This window comes from Geotrypetes seraphini, chromosome 2 (assembly GCF_902459505.1).
Source record: "Geotrypetes seraphini chromosome 2, aGeoSer1.1, whole genome shotgun sequence".
Lineage (NCBI taxonomy): Eukaryota > Metazoa > Chordata > Amphibia > Gymnophiona > Dermophiidae > Geotrypetes > Geotrypetes seraphini.
The window spans coordinates 433,996,523-434,017,405 of NC_047085.1; the positions used below are offsets into that span (position 1 = coordinate 433,996,523).

At 41.9% G+C, this 20,883-nt stretch overlaps 1 protein-coding gene across 5 annotated transcripts in view; it reads left to right on the plus strand.

The window, feature by feature from the left end:
• Positions 1-20,883, plus strand: part of PLXDC2 (plexin domain containing 2) — a 600,976-nt gene that overhangs the window by 41,376 nt on the left and 538,717 nt on the right. Inside the window, exon 1 of one of the 5 annotated variants that reach the window (XM_033931313.1) lies at positions 17,373-17,506. The exons of the other annotated variants lie outside the window; for them this stretch is intronic. The gene's annotated coding sequence lies outside the window, so the exon portion shown is untranslated. Of the gene's footprint in view, positions 1-17,372; positions 17,507-20,883 lie in introns of those variants that run through there. 5 annotated transcript variants of the gene reach the window in all.

The window sequence follows — 20,883 nt, forward strand, 5'->3', positions numbered from 1 at the left end:
AGTATGAAATAGAGAGTTGCGCGGGGACAGAAATCCCACCCGTCCCTGTGAGGAATCCCACCCGTCCCCGCGAGGAATTCCTCTGTCCCCACCTGTCCCCGCGAGGAATCCCCTCCGTCCCCACCCTTCCCTATAAACTTCAGAAATAGTTATTTTATTTAATTATGCTACTGAATTAAAGGCTCTGGTAGAGACCCATTTACAAATAAGCAAAGAAACTTTATTAATTTGGAAATATTAATTGGGAAGAATACATACTTTGTAAATGGGTTTCTACCAGAACCTCTAATGTAAATATAAAATATAAATACTCAGCTGATGAGAACCCACAAGCTGTCAGCCATGCCGCCGGACCAATCAGCAAGCAAGGCTTTCAGCTGTGTACGTGCTGAGCTCACTGCTCAGCATGGCTGTTTCTGCGGCGACGCCAGACTTGTAAACTGCATGCCTGCATCACCAGAATTTAGGTAGGCCTGTTTTCATCCCCGTGGGAGTCCCGTGGGCCAGGGGGGCATCCCTGTGGGAGTCCCGTGGGCCAGGGGGGAACCTGCAGGATCCCCGCAGGACCCGCGGGATTCCCGCGATCCCCGTTCCCGTGCAGACCTCTAGTATGAAAGCGCTGATCTCCCTTGCTCCGACATTGATGAGCCAGACAGTGACTGTCAGAGAGAGTCCAGTCCAACTGCAGGTTATTCTAGCAAACCTGCTATTAGCTCACAAAAGAACTCAGGAGCCAGGAAACTACAGCTCCCAGAAAGCCAGAGTAATAGCAGGAAGCTGTCGTGTAAGCAGCCACAGCTGCAGAGGGAGCTTTCTCCCTTCCCCCTCTTCAGAGCAGGGAGGAGCAAATTGGAGCCTGTTAAAACAAGGCAGCTGAGACCCAGAGAGGGGGAGGAGCAGAGAAGCTGGGAACGTGATCCTGAGAGGCAGCATGATTTCTCTCCCCGGCTGAATGCTAATGAGCTGGGGGAAGAGTGGGAGATGGTGGACCTTTCAGAAGAGTCTGAACCCACCATTGAGAAGCAATTTGAAAGTTGTGAACCTATGGATATTGGTTTGGCCAGTGAGCCTAGTGAGAGGCTTGAAGTCATGGACACAAGCTGAAAAGGTGGGAAGTGTTTGATACCTTTTTCTTATCTGTGTTTTGATGAAATCTTGAGACTGGGTTATTTTGGTGTAGAGCAGAATTGTCTTACTTTCCAGTGCTAGGCTCTGAAGAATTCTGTTACTGTGTTTTGCTTTAAACTGCTTGAACAATTCACTAGTGAGCTTTTTGCTTACGCTCCTATCCACACAGCTGGAGACTAATTTCTACTGATAAGCTACTGCAGGAAACATCAGCCACAGAGGAGCTCCGTTTGAATAAGTTCCTTGACTGCAGTCAGCCAGTGTCAGAGCCCTCCAGCTTTAACAATTTACTTTTGGCTTGTGAAAGTTTATTGTCATGCAACAAGAATGTGGTGTATGTTTCCTTATTGCTGAACTTACCTTTACCTATTTAGGCTGGTGAAGAAGACTGAGCTGTAGAAATTGAAGTCCAGCCATAGTTTTGGGTTTTGGTGTTTCTTTTTCCCTTTTTGATTTTGGAAACAAGGGTCATTCTTACGGTTGTGAAACCAGTATGGCCAGGTTGGCCTAGCATTGTATGTTTTGGCTTTTTACACCTGATTCAGGCTTTTTATTCCTGACTCAGGGTCAGGAATAAAAGTCTAACTTTATTTTTGACTTTTCTGTGTATGGGATTTCCTTGCCTGCTTTCACTGTGGTTATTTACCTTCTGTTTCAACCCTAGGCTGATGCCTAGGTGGCCTGAAGGATTCCCTAGTTAGAGGGAACATGCTGGGAGCAGTAACAGTTGCGGTGAACCCAGCTCGCTGTGGGAATCAGGAGCCTAGGTTGCGACAATTTGCATACAGTACCATCATTATATGCAAATTTATTTCAGGCATATTCATTGTGGATATCCTGAAAACTCGACTGGCAAGGGGTTACTCCAGGACTGAGTTGAGAAACACTGATCTAGTTCACCCCCTGCAAATTCATCTGGTAGGAGACAGTCAGGGCCTGTATTTGTTTCCACATTATCTCTGACAGCCAGGCCCATCTTAGTTGCTTTCCCCACAGATATTTCAAAACAAAATACATTTATCAAGAAGAAAATAATGCAGCTGGCATTTCACGATTTTTTTGTGAGTTTCCATTGTTTTATTATGCCTTTCACTGACGTGAGAAAGGAGCTATCAGAATGAAACTTTTTTCTATTCTTGTTGCAAATATATTACTCCCATCTCTTGTGAACTTTCTTGAGAGAATGGCTTTACTACAGAAAATCAAAGAATAAGCATGCAGGCTGTATTAAAACAGGTAAAAAATATAAATTAAAAATGACTGGTTATTGCATCTATAGAAAATGAAGCAACTTAAGAATGTCTCTGGCTGTCTTTAATTGTATCCAGTGAACCCACCAACCTAAACAGAGAAATATTCTTTAAGAAGAAGTTCAATAGTTTTGCCATGTAAATGCCAGTAATATGGACGCAAAGTTTGTTCTGTTCAGGGCATTTTCACCACTCGCTTTGGGTCCACAGTTCAAAACAGGATGAATCCCTTGTTGTATAACAGAACAATTGTTCCTGCTATCATTAGAATTGTGGATGAAAACCAATATTATTTTCACCTTAAAAGTTTTGATAGATTACGTTCAGATTCATATGTATTGTTACTACTTGAAAATCAATAAAGATTTATAAAAAAAAAAAAAAAAAGTTTTGATAGATGAGTGAAGAAAAGGGTAAGAGCTAGCAATTGCTCTTAGTTTAACTGGACGTGCAGCTTCCTTTGAGAATTCCAGTGGATATGGATTTTTTTCTCCTATTATAACAGGCAATGGATGGAAACCTATTTTTATGCTTTGGCAATAGTAGATGGTGCTGCTGCTGGGCTGCATTGATGTTCGTATTTGAAAATGCTTTTCAACTGGTATATAGTTCAGTCTTGAAAACAAGATGCCCTGGGAAATAATTGCCCAGTAATTCAGTTATGTTTTATTTTGAGCATTTGCAGTCATTAGGGCTGGGCACACCTGCATTTGCCCCCTCTTTACTAACGCGTAGCGTGGGTTTTAATGCCGTCAGCGACGGTAACTGCTCCAATGCTCATAGGAATTCTGTGAGCGAAGGAGCAATTACTGGCGCTGCCGGTGCTATAACCCGCACTACTCGTTAGTAAAGGAGGGGGTTGGTTTGTTAATGTGCCTTTTAAAAAAATGTAGTGCATGTTAAACCAATTTAACAGCTATTAACAAATAAGCAAGTTAAAAAGTTTTAACACCCATTAAAATATTGTTGTTGTTTTTTTAAATTCTTTATTGATTTTTAAATAACAGTACACTACAATGAATTATCAAGAGCAAATCAGAAAAAGCACTTTACACATACAAACATTTTAAAACAAATCATTTTCTCCTCCCTTCCCTTAACTAGCAATAATTAGAAATATATACTTAACTATAATTTCCATAAACTATATACCATACATAATATTACTATCCTCCCTCCCACCCTGGATGTGCAAGGAAGTAATCTAATAAGAAAAAGTGCATGTCAGCTAATGTGACCCTATATATGTAGTCAATGGACTTCACACCTTATTGAATGCATTACTATGTCCTAAACATTCAGCGTTCATTCTCTCATACTTATAAGTTGAACATATGTTTGTCCACCAAAATGTGTAATTAAGTCTATCGTAATTCATCCAGTTACGGGTAACCATCTGAATAGCTATTCCTGTCATTATTAAGAAAAGCCGGCTTTTATACCGATCCAAAAACAATTTAAAATGTAATATAGTACCACAAATTATGGCTTCATAATTTAACGGAATTGATGCCTCAAGTACAAGATTAATTTGTCCCCAAATTGACTTTCAAAAATTAAGTATCAATGGAAAATTGAACAACTTTCTCTTCCCCTGTCCCCCCCAAGCCACCACGACGATTTCTCCCTGCTTCTCCGAGCCAGGCCTGGTGCGTACAAGCGCCGGGCCCACAAGCCTCCTCCTCCCCCCCTCCAATGACATCAATTCTGACGTTGGAGAGGAAGTTCTAGGCCAGCCAGGCAGCTATTGGCTGGCCCGGAACTTCCTCTTCAACGTCAGAATTAACGTTGGGGGGGTAGGGGGGGGGGTGGAAGGCTTATGGGCCTGGCTCAGGGAAGCAGGGAGAAATCGGCATGGTGGCTTGGGGGGGGAGATATGGGGGAGAGAAAGAATCGGAGAAGTGGAGAAATCGGCATGATGGCTTGGGGGGGGCAGGGGGAGAGAGAAAGAAAGACAGGCAGGCAGGGGGAGAGAGAAAGACAGAAATAAAGAGGGGGGCAGGGGGAGAGAGAAAGGCTCGGGGAAGCAGGAAGAACAAGATTACAAAGGCAACGCGATTGACTCGCATTGCCTTTGTGATCTACTGGTCGATCGCGATCAACCATTTGGGCACCCCTGGCCTAGAGCCTGGAAGGATGCTTGCTACCTCCTATGACTAAGATATGTGGAAGAGTGGGAGTTCTACTAGACCCAGGGCCAGTGTGTGGGAGGTGTGGTCTAAACCTCACTAGACCACCAGGGTAGTGATAGAGGGTTGGGCATGGCCTTGCTGGGGGGGGGGGTGTTCAGGTTGGTTCAGACTGAGAGGGTTTAGCAGTCCAATATACCACCAGGGTAAATAGTAGTTATGGGGATGAGCCCTGCCCGGCCTGGGGGAGGTCAGTTTGAGTTAGGTTGGGTCAGATGGGGGGGAGTTTGGCACCAGAGCCAGTGGTAGTTAGGGTGTTGGGCCTGGCCTGGATGGGTCTGCTCAGGCTTAGGGAAGGGACTGGCATGCTGTGGCATGATTTTTGTTTTGGTATGTTTATTTTACTTGACTTTCTTGTCAGTGCTTGAGTCAATCGGTGCTCAGGCACTGGCAGGAACATTAGATCAGAATAATGAGCAGCAAACTACTGCCAAAATTTTAATGCGGCATGACTTTGTATGCTTAGGGTTACCATTTGGCTCCATAAAAAAGAGGACGGATTGAGACATCTGGGTTTTACTTCCATTGCTTTCAATGGAAGTAAAACCTGGATGACTCAATCTGTCCTCCTTTTTTTGGACAAAGTCATAAAATGTTGAGTGATAAAAGAATCATCACAAAATAATAGGAAAATGTGAACTAAATACCAAAGTACACCTATGCAGTATATGAATCTACATATATTAACAATATCTTTTATGCCAAATAAATGTTATATATACTCAGAGACCTGGATACCTCATGCCGCACTGATTTTTCAGCACTGGATTCACAGTAGAGTTTTCTCTACCACTAATCTTTTGAACATGGGCCTACAGATTCTGTACCATCAGCAAAGCCAGACAATGCTTGCAAATCCAACTCATGCAAATTCATTGTGGATATCCTGAAAACATGACAGGCTGGGGCTACCCCAGGACAGGTTTGAGAACTTCCACTCTAAACCAGCAACATAGTAACATAGAGGGGCAAAATAAAAAAAAAAGTCTAAGTCCCCTTTTGGCTTAAGCCCCTAAATGCTGAAAGTAGAAGCAGGGAAAATGTCCATTTTCAAAAAAAACGTCCAAAATTAGGTTTTTTTTGAGAATGGCCTACCTTTACGTTTAGCAGTTCAATCACCCAGACCACCACAACGTATAAATTAAAACACATTCCCAACCAAAAATTCACCCAATCCCAAACACCCAAAACAAGACCTTTTAGGCGAAGGAGGAGCTAGTCCTTCACCTAAAAGCTGGATTCTGTAACTGGCATCTGTCAAAAACAACAACGGTTATAGTATCCCCCCCCCCGCAACAATCACGGCAGGAGAGATACCTAATCTTCCACGATCGCGAACCTCCCCCACCGAACCGCCACTTAAAGGCAAGAGGAATCCCAAGCCCTCCTGCCGACACCCCCCCACCCCGAACGGCCATGATCTCGGCAGGAAGTGCTGCGCCATCTTTGGCAGGAGGACTTTGGCTCCCTCCTGCCGGTGCTGTCAGGGGTTCGGGAGTGTCGGCAGGAGGGCTTGGGATCTCTCCTGCCGGTAGTTGTGGGGGGTGCGCCTTCGCAGGAGAGATTGGGCATCTCTCCTGCTGTTTCGCGGCAATTCGGGGTGGGGGGATCGTGATTGCGGCAGGAGAGATTAGGCATCTCTCCTGCCGTGATCGTTGCGGTGGGGGGTGGGCAGGTTGCCAGGGCTGCTGAGCTGATCACGGCAGCCGCGATCAGCTCAGCGGCCCCTATTCGGAACTTATATCTGTTTCAACTTTGTCTAAGTCAAAACGTATAAGTTACTACTGGGCAATCTCGTTAAAGTTTTGGTTATACTTGCAGTACGACTAAGTCTAGGTTGGCCCACCTCCCGCCCTTTCCCCTTCTCTAAAAACGCCTTTTTGCTCTAGGCGTTCAGAGGCAGAGTAAAGGCCTAAGCTGGTTTTAGATACTTCTAAAACCAGCTTTGATTATCGTTACTTGGGACTTGATTGGTACTTGGATGATTTGTCTTTTTAAAATTATTATTATGAGCCCCATAGTAAATGACAGCAGATAAAAGACCTAAATGGTACATGCATTATAAATTCATGATTAAATTAAATTGTATTCTTTCTTTGATATTTCTGGGTCATAGACTGTAGAAGTCTGCCTGGTTCTGCCCTTAGGTTTCAACTTTTTGAGTTGTCGTCAAAGCTCACTCCAACCTATCTAAACCATCCCAAATTATTGCAGTTCCCATCAAAGCCCTTCCCAGCCCACCCAAAACTAAATAGAACTGGCAACCAAAAAAATTGCTGGTCAAAAAAAAACAAACCCCTCCCATGCTCCTCAGACAACCTCCAAATAACCCCCTCCCTCTTTCCCTCCAGCCACCAAAGCAGCAGGCAGTCACAAATCTCCCTCCTTTCCTTCTCCAACCCACGAAGCTGCAGCGGCAGCTGTCCTGACAACCCCCCTCCCTCTCTCTGGGCCCAAGGCAGCAGCGGCAGCCAATTCTGACAACCCCCCTCCCTTCTTCAGCCCTGAAGCATCAGTTGATCCTGGCAACCCCCCTCCCTCGACCCCGAAGCAGCAGCAGCAGCCGATCTTTAAAATCCCCCTCCCTCCCTTACTGACTCAGTAGCAGCAGCTGGTGAATAGAAGAAGCGCCGTAAACAGGCTGCTTCTGGCCAGCTCCAGCAGGGGGGTTTGTCAGGATTGGCCACCAGCTGGTGCCTCAGGCATGGAGGGAAGAAAGGGGTGTGTTTCTCAGTACCTGCTCTGCTGCTTCAGGGGCCGAAGAGAGGGAAGGAGGGGTGTTGGCTGGAACGGCTGCTTTCTGCTACAGTATTTCTTTGCTATAATTCTCAAGCAACCAGAAAAACTTATCCAGCATCCACTAATCCCCATGTGTGCTGGATAGTTGAGAGTCTACTGTAATGGGACATAGACTGCAAGTTTGCTCAGTACTGGTCTTAGTTCAGAAAATAATGTGTATAAATTGAATAACTAAGAACGGTACTGGGCAAACTTTCAAGGTCTGTGTCCCATAAATGGCTCTTTAAATTACCTGCTTTCTCAATCTAAGCATTTGTGAAAAAGGCAAACCTTTTTTTTTTCAAAATGATGAGGATGGCATCTCAAGAAAGATTAAAAAAAAAAAAAAAAAAAAGTGTTTTTGTGTGTTGGTTTTTCAAATATGCTGGTAACAACATCCCCTTAATTGTGATCTGAATATTAATAAAATGGATTGCTGAAGACGAATGTGTTAGGGTAAAATTATATACAATCATCACAGCTATTGGCCCCTCCCATGGCCACACCTCCTTTAGAGTTGTATGCTATAAAATTTAGGCTTGCATGTTACAGAATAGGGCTAGGGCAGATATGCATGTAACTCCTAATTACAACAATTAAGTGCTTGTTAACTCCAATAATTGATTACCAGCACTTAATTGACTAATTAGTTTATATGCAGATCTGGGATCTGCGCCCAAATTTAGGTGACCTATACAGAATCTGCTTAATGTGGTTTAATAAAAGGACCCCTTATTGCTCTCTGAAATGAGTCTAAAATGCATGCTATTTGTCTTTCTAATCCTGCAATCCTTATAAATTAATTTGCAGGAAGGAGACAGGAGAATTCTACCTTCTGTTGCAGTGCAATATTGAGGGTAGCCTGAGATGCTGGATGTGCCATCCACAAACTCAGAATGTAGCAATGCTGTACAGATATGGAGGGCTCTAATGCAATTGAAAAGCTGACTTGTTTATCGAAAATTCAAGACATCTGTATTTCATTACTAGCATAGTAAAAACTGCATAATCTCTTTTGCATAGATTTGGCAGAATGCTACGAGCGTCCATGATGTTATTGACATAGTTCTAAAGAGCTATCAGTTTGATTAGCCAGTGAATGCTTTCATATTTAATAAGGTACATGTTTATTTGCATGTCCTGTATATACGAGGGCCATTTCATAAATAATGCACACTATTTTTTTTAAATTTACATGTTTTATTTTTTTCAAGTATTTCTTTACAATCCTTCAATATAGTCTCCCAACAACCGGGAAGCTTCATTATTCCATCCAAGACACCGTTTTAATTCAGTTGCTGAATGGCTCGGATACCAGCGGAAGAAAGCTCTTCCAGAGATGCAAAACGATGTCCACGCATAGGTTGTTTCAACTTTGGAAAAAGGTTGAAGTCTGGTGGACTCATGTCTGGACTGTAGGGAGCATGAGGTAACACCTCCCAGCTGTATTCGCGTTGTTTTTCAATGACGAGTGGAGCTCCATCTCCTCCACGACCAAAAAAATTTCAATGAGCTTAATCAAAAGTCAAACAAATGATAAATTTTGCTTATGATCATGAAGGCATCATCATCACAGACAAAGTTCCATGTAGAAGAAGTGTCACAGCAGTGTATTATCATGATTTTTTGCAAAAAATGTGCAGAAAAATGCCCAAACCCCCACCTCAGTTGCACTTGGCTGGGCCACTCATTCTTCACGACAACTCTCACCCGCACATAGGGAATGTCATTGAAAAACTACACAAAATACGTCTGGGAGGTGTTACCTCATGCTCCCTACAATCCAGCCATGAGACCACCAGACTTCGACCTTTTTCCAAAGTTGAAACAACCTATGCGTGGACATCGTTTTGCATCTCTGGAAGAGCTTTCTTCCACTGGTACCCGAGCCATTCAGCAACTGAACTAAAACGGTGTCTTGAATGGAATAATGAAGCTTCCCGGATGTTGGGACTCGGTCATTGCAAAGCAGGGAGACTATATTGAAGGATTGTAAAGAAATACTTGAAAAAAGAAATAAAACATGCTAATTTTTTCATGAAATGACCCTCGTACATGGAGCTGTTAAAGTATTACTTTGGTAATAGAACAGCCAATGTAGCTTTGCTTTTTCTGACCAGGAACATGACATACTGTGCTGACGAGTTGAGGGGTGGTTTGCTATTTATTTTTTTATATATATATTTTTTAAAAAGTGGTACAATTTACTCTTATCTGGCACTTCCTTTGCTTGTGAATATCAGAGGGAAGTCAATGTTTTTAATATATACATTTATTATTAGGTAATTCTCTTTGCTAATGGACCCATTAGTGTCATAAAAAGTAATCTTGTTTGCATAACTGCTCACTTTGCTTCTAACCTTCAAACCTTCTAACCTTCAAATATAACCTGTCAAAATAAAAGTATGTTTTAGCTCAGGGATAAATGAAAAGGAACTTCCAGTCTCCTGGTTTGATGGATTAATTTTTTCTTGGTGGGCATGGGGAGGGCAAATTTGAAAAGTTATTCAGTTTTCTTGTAGATTTGAGCTGTTAATGAATTGCCAAGCCTATACGTGTGAAGGTCTAATGCATGTATACATTTACTTTAAAAAGAGGGCAACATTCCTGGGATTGAGGTTTGGGACAGGGTTTGAAAATATGTATTCTTCCTTTCTCCAAGGCATGAATATATTTTTTTCCTTCAGAAAGTATATGCATGACTTAGTAGGTGGAAATGTGTACAGCTACTTTTTACTTATGCATGTGCATAGTTTAATATTGAAAATTAGTGCAAAATCAGTGAGTCAGAAGAACCCACCAAAGTCACAGCTGTCTGCTCATTCTTGAAATTGTTCTCAGCACGACAACATGTTCCCCCCCAGGAGCGTATGATATGTAACGGATTCTTACAAGGTAGAGTGACTGTTTCATCTTTTAATTGGTGGAAAATAAGGGTTGCTCCTTATTTTTTATAAGTCTAATATGTCAGGAAAGATTGAATGGGTTTTTGTTTGGAATATTGCACACTTGGCTAGAATAGATCAATACCGTGCTTCCCTGAAAATAAGACAGTGTCTCATATTAATTTTAGGCCCAATGTAGATGATCATCTCTTCTTTCCTCTCCTTCACCCCAATTCTTCCTCTTTCCTTTCTCTCCCCCACATGTGTAGCATCTTTCCTCCCCTCCCTCCCATCCCTTGTGCAGCAGAACCCTGGAGCGAGCAGTAACGCGGCAGAGTGAATTCACAGGCGGAAGGCCAAAACAGCCTTTTTAGAGTGCTGCCAGCCTGACGCTGCTTAGGGAGGTATGTAGGGCTTGCGGCGGGGTTCCGCTGAGAGGGAGGGAAGGATGGAGGTTCGGCTATGCAGCGGATGTGGGTGGTTGGGGGGAGGGGAGTGCTCGCTCAAGGATTCTGCTGCACAAGGGATGGGAGGGAAGAGAAACTGCTGGCGAATCCCGGGACTAGGGCTTATTTTGGGTGTAGGTCTTATTTTCGGGGAAACACGGTATCCACTTTTTCATTAGTTTGCACTAACACCATTAACCCACATTATTAGGAAATTGGGGGATCAGCAATAAATGTGGTAGCACACATTGGGGTTCTTTCACTAAGGTCCTCTTTTACTAAGGTGCGCTTACTGATTAGCACACGCTAAACGCTAACGTGTGCATGTTAGTCTATGGACGCGTTAGCGTTTAGCGCGCGATAATCGGTTAGTGCACCTTAGTAAAAGAAGGAGTAAGTATGGTAAAATTATCAAATACAGCAGTTTAATGCAGGACAGTACCTTGTGGTAGCTGAAAATGTAATATGGAGGGGTGTGCCCACTTACCTAAACAATCGCCTAAATTGGAACCATATAACTAGACAAAGGAGAACTCGGACCCCATTTACCTACCCTCCATTCAAAGGTACTCAGCGCAAGAAGATGTATGACAACCTACTAGCGATGCAAGCAGCGAAACTTGACCACCCCATCTCCAACTTGCTGACAACAACGAGCGACTTCAAATCATTTCGAAAAGAAATCAAAACCCTGCTATTCAAAATAGTTATCTAGATATCAAAATTCATCCCCTCTCTTGTAAATTTCCCCTCAAAGTCTCTACCGCTCTTGTAATTTTCTCTTCAAAGTCTCAATCATGTAAACAGCTCCCTAAATTGTAATTTTCCTGAAAATGTCCAGTTATCTTCTTTTGTAATCTGCCTAGAACTGCAAGGTACTGGCGGAATAGAAGTCACTAATGTAATGTAATGTAATTTTCTATTGCAGGTTATGCATTTACATTCACATTAAGGCACAGTACCTGCTCCAAGTTAATGCAGAATCACTTAACACTTCCTATTTAGCAGGTGGCAAATGATTCCATTTAACTCTGTGTTAGCACCCAGTAAGTACAGAGCATCACCCACCAAATACCTTCCATGCCCACTCTGCTCATTCTATGCCCCTGACGCTAAAATAATTTAATGCAGTTTTCTGCAAGGTAACGGCTAAATTAACACAAAGCCCCTTAACGCAACGATGCGCTAGTAGTTACCATGCAGTAAACTGCATTTTAAATGGGTGACTCTCTGTAGGCAGCCAAGATTTTGCACACTAAATGTGAATTCTTTATTGGCAATTACATATGCAATTTCTGTTTATAGAATACTAGAATAAGCCAGTATTTACATGCCAACATTTAAGCATGACCACTTACATCGTGTCAGTGACTGGCATACATGTCCGCAACTAAATGTCTGAGTTGTGAGTACAACTGTCAGTATTTTATAATCTTAGCATATATTTACTGTATATACCACTTATAACCTAAGTGGTTTACATTCAGATACTTAAGCATCTTCCCTGTCTGTCCTGGTGGGCTCACACTCTATCTAATGTACCTGGGGGCAATGGGGGATTAAGAGACTTGTGTATCTTATACCTTTCTCACTTTGAAACTCAAAGTTTCATTTCACCACAATTGCATTAAAAGTTTTAGTTGCATCAAAACTCAATGAATTTAGTAAATTTACTAAATAAGGGGGAGGGCCTCAGATCCCCGTGCGGAGCTGTAAGTAACTGCTGCACTGGAAAGGGAAAAAGTTCTTCACTGGCTCTTGATCCCCCCCTCCTACCCACAGGATATAACTTCTAGTTCTTTCAAAGAAATATATCCAAACTTAGCTGTAGGTGGAGTGATTAACCCTTTCAGGACCAAGGGACATATTTGTCCCATAACTTTAAAATCCTATAAATTTTGATTGGGATAGTCTACAGTTCTAAATTTGATATGTACGGATTCCATATGATACTGCCTTTATGTAAACAAACTGGTTCCGACATTCATTCATTAGCGTCGTTGCCAGATTGACGAGAAGATTCACTTGCCACACTGTCCATAAGCCAGAAGTGTGATTTTTAAAAAAAAAAAAATAATGATATTTCACAAAAAAAAAAATCAATTTTTTGGCATCTGCAAGCCCTTTTTACCATAAAAATGTCGTCAAAACCACAAAAATTGGCCTACGATCCTTATGGTCCTGAAAGGGTTAAAGTTGTGTTTAAATGTCATTGTCTCTGCCAGTCTTCGCCGACGGACGTCAAGCTAGCCGCCGTTTCGCCACAAGCTGCGTCGGGGCTCAAGACCGGTATCTATAAAAGAGAGAAGAAATAACAAAGTGGCAGAGGTCCTGTCTCAATGCTGAAACACCTTTCAATGTTGTGGTAGCTCACAGCAGCGTTCTAGTTTACACGCTTACTAAGGCAGAGACCGCCTGAGGTGAAGCTGCTAAACTTTTAAAGCTCTTCTGATGTCAATGCGTTAAGCACGTTCACAGCTGGTATTTGTTACCGGGCCTCACTCTCAAATGTTTAGAAAGAGTGAGCCCATGAAATGAACTACAAGGTGAAAGCCAATTTAGATTATCCTGGACCTGATTTTAAAAAAATATATGCCACTCAATCTTTTGGTTTAATCCATCTGGATCCTCTGTATGTAAACGAAAAATCCATTCTTGTTCCCTTTTCTGTAATGCTAATCTTCTGTCTCCCCCCTCGTGATATCGGTGGCACATGATCGAGCATGAAACATTTAAAGTCCCTGGAGTTGTGGCCCTGTGTGACAAAATGTTCAACCAATTGTGGTGAAATGAAACTTTGAGTTGCAAAGTGAGAAAGGCATAGGATACAGAATTTGATTTTCTTTCTCATCTCTGTATATGGGTTTATTTTGGATTAAGTGACTAGCCCAGGGTCATTAGGAACAGTGTGGGGTTTGAACCCACAACTTCAGGCTCCTGAGGCTGTAGCTCTAACCACTGCTCCACACACTCCCCATGTATGTCTTAATGCCTCCACCCACCCTTGAACTTCCCATATCTACATACTACAGAATTTACATTCTAAGAGGGAAATTCTATAAAAGGTGCCTAAAAATAGGCACACAAAAGGCACCTAAATAAATAGATGCATAAGTTAGGAACCTAATTTAATTATTGGCTTAAATTATGAGCTTTAATAAGCACATAATTGAAAAAAAAAATAATTGGGTGATAGACACCTATCTTATGACACCTAATGGCGCCTAACTCCAAAGTAGACGTGTTTATGGGTGGCGAAGGAGTTAGGCGCCATTAGGCACCTATAATGTAGGCTTTTAAAACCCTGGCCTACATTTAGGTGCCTAAGTTTTACTTCAGCATGATTCTGTGATGGGCACCTAAGTGTGATTGCCATGAAATAGGTGCCAAATTTTAGGCGCCCATCTTATTAGGAACCCAATTACAGAATCTGTCCCTAAGAGCCCACTTCTGTACAGGTTGCTTAAAAAATTGGTGTCAACTAGCGTGGCGCTAAGTATGATTCTAGTAAAGTTAGGTGTATTGATTCAGCTGGAAGGAGCAACTGAGTCTTTGGAGCCTGATGTTACTCTTTCTCCCCCGGAACCGCTACAGCAGCCTTGCCCAGCGCTGGAGATGTGATCATCGCGGGAGCAACAGGTGAATGCTGAAATGATGTCACCGAGAACTCTGAGTGAGGGCGACTTCCTGCGGAAAGACGCCAAGATTGAGTTCAAAGTGCTGGAATTTCTGGCGCTTCTAGGGCAATTACACTCAAATCTATATGGAAAGCTATCATGGATTTGACATCAGTGATGGAGAAATTTTCTACTGAGATAACAACATTGGTTTCTAAAATGGATTCAATGTTTAAAACAGTAGAGGAACCTAAACAAGATTCTACTAGTAAATATCAGCAATTTCAAACTGATATATTATCTCGTTAAGATTTCCAAAATACTGTGATTAAAGATCAAGTGTAGTTGTGAAAGAAGTTAGAACAATTGGAAAATTTTAGTAGAAGATTGAATTTATGTGTCTTAAATTTTTCAGTGAACCCAGGGAGTCTACCTATTGATATGTTTAAGAAGTATCTTATGAAAGTCTTACATTTTTCTTCAGATATGATTCCTCATTTAAATAAAGTATTCTATTTGAAGGTATAAAAAAAAGGCTTCTCCTGATGAAAATATTGTATTACAATCTTCAGAACAACATAAATTGGATTTAAAGAATTTGTCAGCTATATTAGAACAATGTATAACGGAATCTACCCAAAGAGCTACACTGGTTTTTATTTATTCAATTTTCTATTCTGTTCTCCCAGGAAAGCTCAGAATGATTTTCATGAATTTATTCAGGTACTTGAGCATTTTTCCCTATCTGTCCCGGTAGACTCACAATCTGTCTAATGTACCTGGGGAAATGGGGGGATTAAGTGACTTGCCCAGGGTCACAAGAAGTAGCACGAGTTTGAACTCACAACCTCAGGGTGCTGAGGCTGTAGCTTTAACTACTTCACCACACTCTCTTTTATTTTTGAACAAGATTTAAATAATGTTATGAAAACATTTTGGATTTTTCCAGACATTACTAAAATAACACAATATTGAAGAAAGGCTTTTCTTACCTACAGATAAGAGACTTTGAATTTGGGGGCCTCATTTAGGTTGCTTTACCCTTGTAAATGTTTGGCTTCTTTGAATGGGTTTGGATATATTTCTTTATTCTTGAACAACTGAAAGCTTTTATAGATCTTAAGAAAATAGCTTAAAGTTTGAACGTATCATATTGGTCATTTACCCTCCCCCCCCCTTTTTTACAAAACCGGAATAGAGGTTTTTAGTGCTGGCCAGCATGCTGAATGTTCTGCGCTACTCCTGACACTCATAGAGTTCCTATGAGCGTTGGGAACAGCGCAGAGCATTCAGCAAGCTGGCCTGCACTAAAAAATGCTATCGTGGTTTTGTAAAAAAAATAAATAAATAAATAAAAAGGGGTGGGGGTTAGTTTGCTGTTGGAGATAGTGCTAAAACCTTGTTTGTTTGTGATAAATTTTCATTTTTGGATCTCCTTATCCTAAATGGTCACTCCCCCCTACTTTTGGTGGTCTAATAATGGGTATATATATTTTTTTCCTTATGTTAGGCACTAAGTGCAATTTTATAAAAGGCACCTAATTTTGAGTGCAATTTTATAGAATAGCGTTAAGTGCTATTTTTTCAGCACCAATTGTTTTTTAGGTGCCACTTATATAATCTAGCCCTAAGTGTAAAGTTATGCATTCAGATTATAGAGGGGATAGGTCTTACCACAGTTTAGTAAAATAGTCTTTTTATTTAATCTAGTCTGTGTTTTATTTAGAGCACTCATTTCCTTTTCTGTCGCTGTGTTTGTGAGGTGTCAACTATTTAGTAGCTGCTCTCTGGTCCAACTACTTATATTTTTTAGGATTGCACACAGGACTCTAAATGAGGTCTCACCAGAAACATTCAGATGCTTTGAGTTTGACCTCCTTTTTGCTGCTGATAATTTCTCTTTTTACTTCATCTCCCTTTTTAGCCGCCTTAAGAGCATCATAAATGATCGCCCTCAAACCACTCCCTCATCTACAGAGGAAATTCACTTCCTATAAACTTGTACTGTCATAGGTTTCTGCAGCTCAAATACAGGACTACATTTGTAGCATTAAATCAAACTTGCCAAGTATGTGCTTGCCGCACAAATGCTTCTGTTTGAAAATGTTTAATTTTTTCCATATAATTTGATATATGATTAGATTTTTGGCAGTATAACTTGAGGAGGGGTCAAGGATGTTCTGGGAGAGGTGCCAAGAGTTATGTGGATAACAGGGGTATCCTAATATCTTATCCATTTAAATGGAGTAGTTATTAATTTGCAGTAAAATATCATATTTTACCACAGCTTAAATTACTATGGAAGTTGAAAGCCTGTGGTAAGCAGGAACTTCAGGCTACTATGTCCTGTGTTAAATGAATTGCATAACTTACTTTCACCCTGATCCTATCAACTTCAATTCCTTGTCCAGGTGGATCTTCCCTGGGACAAGACCCTCATATAAATGACTGCCCCCAATCAATTCTGACCTCTAGGCTGCTGACATCAATGCACCAGCTGACCCCTCGAGGTGTCTTGCATTATTGCCACTAGAACTCAAGCATATAAAATAACACCAAATTAGAGAATGATGCGGTGACAGAATTAATCACCGTCACCGTTCCCGTCCCCGACGATAACCGCGGGAAACCATTTCCATATCATTCTTTAAGGAGAGAGAGAAGAATCAGAGTATGAATGGTATCACAGGGAACCCCCTGTGAAGGCAAAGGAATCCTTGCAGTGCCCCAGAACTGATGAGCAAAGTAGGGAATTGTCCCAGGAGAAAACAGTAGATAAACCTGAAATTCCTCCTAGGGCACTGCCAAGAAAGAAAATGCCTTTGCATAGCAGTGCATAGAAGGAGCTATGTCTGTTTACCTCATGTCTGTTTACCTTTTTCTAAGCAGCAACTGAAAAGCAAGGTAACAGGACTACAAATCCCATCAGGCCAAGGTCAGAGAATTCCTAAAGCCAGGACTGGAATAGCTCCAGTGCCTAGCAAATCCAGAACTGGTTTGAACCAGCTCAACAAGCACCTGAGCTCAGAATTAGCCAGAACTAAGGGCACACCTGCACTCCAGCACAGGCAGTTAGCCACTGAGAGAGAAAAGGGCAGTGTTCCTAGTTGTAGGCAGCCATACAGGAGAAACCCAGCAGGGAGAGAGAAGGGAACCAGACCTTCTCTGCCTGGAAACTGAAGTGTACCAGAGCCTTATACTCCAGAAGGGCAGGTAGGACCTCAAGATTGGGAGGATCTTGTTGAGGACTCCTATACAAATGAAAATGATATAGAAATGAATGAAGCTCACAGTATGGAAGAAATGAGTGAGGATTTTTCATTTGCTACTGACCTTAATTTAATGGAGTGGGGCTGAGGAACAGTAGAAAAGTTTGGAGTTTATCAAGAGGAAATTGTTGGTGAATGATTTCAGACCAGCCAGGCTGTATTATTTAAAGCCTCAGGCTGAAAGAGTTTGTTTTCCTTTGTTGCATGGAACTTGCAGGAAAAAAACTGCACAGCCTAAATCCAAGCAGAACTGAATTGTTTCTTTTCTGTGATGCTGTTTGGGGCAGTGCATGAAAATTGGTTACCTAAGGCACTACTGGCCACAGGACACTGGGGAACTGTTTATTCAAAATCTAATGGGATCTTGGTTGGGATTTTTGTACACCAAAATCTATAGGGCGGGTACAGATCCCAAGACCTCGGGAGCTTTGGTTAATAAAACCCCAAGGTAAACTTTTCCCCAGTGAAAAGACTTATAAGAAATCATAGCAGAATCTGGTTGAACAAGCCAGGTGGCAAACAGTGGCTGGGCCGAGAAGGGCCTAGCCCCAGTGTGGCAGGTGTAAGCCTGAGAACCTCTGAAAGGGTCATTAAAAGGCTGAAATTGAAACCAGTGGATGACAACAGGCCAGATAAAGGAAACAAATGGATTGATTTGTTTGTATTTTTGTGCAAGGACTATTGTTTGCATGTATATTTGGAACTCATTTTGAATTGCTACTAACTTGAGTTAAAATGCACCAAATCTGGGGTGAAATAAAGATTTATTTTGTGGCACCCAGGTGTTTGGCACTATTTTTGAACTTTATTGCAGTCCTTCCCAGCTACCCATACCTCGCTTTTGCTCGGCCGAGGTCTGTGTGGCTTAGGGTATTGGCCCTTGGACAAGTCCAATCGGCCAAGCCCGGCCACAATGGGCATAGCCACTGACCCTCAAGCCTTGCATTGAAGAATGGTGGTATAGAAAGACTGAGGTTGAAGTATACACTAAAGAATGACACGGGATTGTTTCCCGTTGTTATCCGCGGGAATGGGAACGGTGATGAATTTTGTCACCAGGTCATTCTCTACACCAAATCAAAGCTGAAAATATTCCAGGAATAATGCGGCTTACAAAGCTAAACACAAGGGGTCTAAAACATGCCTAAAACATCAGAGCTGACTAGTGTGGCACTAAACACAGTTCTTTAAAAGTTATGCACTACTTGTAGAATCACACTCAGTGCTGGTTATGCGTCATAACTTTTAGGCACACCCATTTAGGCCAAGGAAAACCTGGCCTAAATGCCTGCGCCTATAAGTTAAAAGCTTAGTTTCTCATCACAAAGTTATAAGAACACAAGAATAACCACACTGGATCAGATAAATGGTCTATCTAGTCAGTGGTCCATCTAGTCTATTATCCAGTTTCTACAGTGGCCAATCCTACCGATTCCAGGTCAAGCCTTCTATGCACTAGATCAGGGGTGCTCAAAAGGTCGATCGTGATTGACCAGTAGATCGCAAAGGCAATGCGAGTTGATCACAGAGCCGCGATAGACTGGCGTTGCCTTTGCGTTCTGTTCTTCCTGCTTCCCCAATGCCAGGCCAGGTGCGTACAAGCGTCGGGCCCACAAGCCTTCCCCCCGCCCCAACGTCAAGTCAAGTGTGGGATGAACATAGAGGATCTAGAATTGAAGAACTAAGGCCAGTACTAGGCAGACTTGCACGATCTGTGTCTGTATATGGCCGTTTGGAGGAGGATGGGCTGGGGAGGGCTTCAGTGGTTGGGAGGGTGTAGATGGACTGGAGTGAGCTTTGATGGAGACTTCAGTAGTTGGAACCTAAGAACAGTACCGGACAGAGCTTTGGATTCTTGCCCAGAAATAGCTAAGAAGAAGAAGAAAAAAAAAGAAAAAACAAACAAATTTTTAGATTGAATCAGGTTGGGCAGACTGGATGGACCATTTGGGTCATTATCTGCCGTCATCTACTATGTTACTATGTATCTTTAAGGTTCTAAATAGCACACATGCATCAGGATGTTCATTGTTAATAAACTGTCTTATTGTACCCCACATTTTCTGGACTGTGCAGTTTTGCATCAAACTCTTCACAGTATTCCATGGTGGTCCCAATATGTGGGTTGCTTGATTACCTGTGAATGAACTACTTATCACTTATATAGCACTGAAAGACATATGCAGAGCTTACAATCTAACTTGGACAGACAGACATGACATATAGGGTTGGGAATGCAGAACCCAAGGTGAAAGGAGTTAGGAGTTGAAAGCACTCTCAAAGAGATGGGCTTTTAACCGGGCCTTGAACATTGCTAGAGACGGAGCCCTCTGTAGGGATTCGGGCAGCTTGGTCCAAGAAAGCAGTGCAGCAAGGCAGAAGGAATAGAGTCTTGAGTTGACAGTTGAAGAGAAGGGCACAGATAGGAGGGACTTACCAGCTGAGTGGTGCTCATGGGAGGGGGGGGTGTTCATAGGGGGAGATAAGTGAAAACAGATAGTGAGGGGCAGCTGAGGTCAGTAGGTCAGTAAGAGGTCTTTGAATTATAGTCTGAAACAGATGGTAAGCCAATGAAGAATTTCCATAGCAGTGTATAGGGTTAGCTGAATCAGACTTTTAAAGGAAAATATTAAAGAATAGGAGAACTATTAGTTTTGTATATTGCAACTTTATGGGTTTTTTTTGTTGTTGTTGTTGAAAGTAGGTGCCAGAAATATAGGCCAGGGTTTTACAGGTCTACATTCCCAACGCCTACTTTTGACAAGAATCATGTCCATAAAGGCACCTACCAGTGCCTATGTCCACTTCTGGCGTAAACCTTGCCTACTTTCAGTGTAGGCACTGGTATGCGCCTCTATGGACAGGAGATGGCCACCGTTCTTTGTAGGCACCTCTGAGTTTTTTCTTCCCGCCCCAAAGCGATACTGCAAAGAATACTGAATACTGTGACAGCTTTGAAAACCATAGATTTATATGTTTCTAAATGGAGACATATACGTTTGTTGCCATGCTGACGTCCATTGATATTTTATATGTTGATGCTTGTTAAATAGATAACTGGCACATATACGTCCATTTCTGGATGTGTTTTAGAACAGGTTCTATGTCAGTGGATTCGGTACTGTAATACTAGTGGAAACTGACACTTCTTGAGACCTGAACATCTCCATTCTGATTTGGACATTCTATCTAAAATGTGCCTCTCAAGGCATATTAGCCTATAAATTAACATATGTAAAATCAATTTCCATTAAAAAATGATCCAAAATTAAATAAAATGCTTCCTATATATGTTTCTAACCAATTTCAAATTTATCACTT